The sequence below is a fragment of the Acyrthosiphon pisum genome, chromosome A1 (assembly GCF_005508785.2).
Source record: "Acyrthosiphon pisum isolate AL4f chromosome A1, pea_aphid_22Mar2018_4r6ur, whole genome shotgun sequence".
NCBI classification, from domain to species: Eukaryota; Metazoa; Arthropoda; class Insecta; order Hemiptera; family Aphididae; genus Acyrthosiphon; species Acyrthosiphon pisum.
The window spans coordinates 41,907,163-41,908,350 of record NC_042494.1 but is presented as its reverse complement, the minus strand read 5'-3'; positions in this window follow the sequence as shown (position 1 = coordinate 41,908,350).

Sequence of the window (1,188 nt, the reverse complement as noted above, 5' to 3'; positions counted from 1 at the left end):
ATTGTAATCGAATGTCTAGCTATCAATCATCGCTGTATGCAAATCTAAGAGGTATAGGGCATCTGCGTATAGCGGATTGGACGCTTTTCCCGTCGCATCCTAGATGTAAGTGAAAATCGGGGGCCTGTGGCTTTGAGCTGTTACCGAATTTTGGTGCAAGTAATTCGTGATAAGGATTAGAGATAAAGCTTGGTGGAAACTCACGATCTAAATTGATGGACTGAAAATTTCTTACGTTTGTCCTCTGCTTTTGGTTGTTAAAAAGTGTAGAGTTGATAGCTGTATTTGATTGTCTAGCTATCAGTCATCAAATCACACAGGTTTGGACGCTTTTCCCGTCGCATCCTAGATGTAAGTGAAAATCGGGGGCCTGTGGCTTTGAGCTGTTACCGAATTTTGGTGCAAGTAATTCGTGATAAGGATTAGAGATAAAGCTTGGTGGAAACTCACGATCTAAATTGATGGACTGAAAATTTCTTACGTTTGTCCTCTGCTTTTGGTTGTTAAAAAGTGTAGAGTTGATAGCTGTATTTGATTGTCTAGCTATCAGTCATCAAATCACACAGGTAGGCAATCCGACTGCGTCGGATCGCAGATGATGGGTGAATCCTATAATATCAAGTAGACAATCCACCTGCGGTGGATCGCGGACCCCGTTACGTGCATACGTTTAACTACAGGGTTTTTTTTTTATTGATTTTTTTTGACTGCACAAACTTATTCTCAACTTGGGTTATAGTAGGGAATTTGTCCACACATACCAAACCTTATGGACTGTTATCCGTTAAACTGTAAGGTGAGCCCTAGCCCCACCTCCCCAGAGCTGTATTTCTAAACAATTTTATACTGTTAAAAACAAAATTACAAAAAAAAAAATCATCGACATTTTCTAAAAATTATGACTTGCAGGTCACCCTCTAATCATGTCTCTGGATCCGCTCCTGTGAACTGGCACAGTTGTACTACTTAGTATACCTCCAAACCTACTGTCTCTTTCATAAGACTGCATAATATGGGTACTCAGAAAGTCAAAAACGATATGTAAAAACATATAAATCCTGACTCTATACACTCGATACACAAATAATTACTTTTATATTAATGCATTATTTTTATTTTACATTTGTAAATAATAATTTTAAAATTTTGTTTGTAAATATAAGTAATGATACTTACTAAGTAATATTT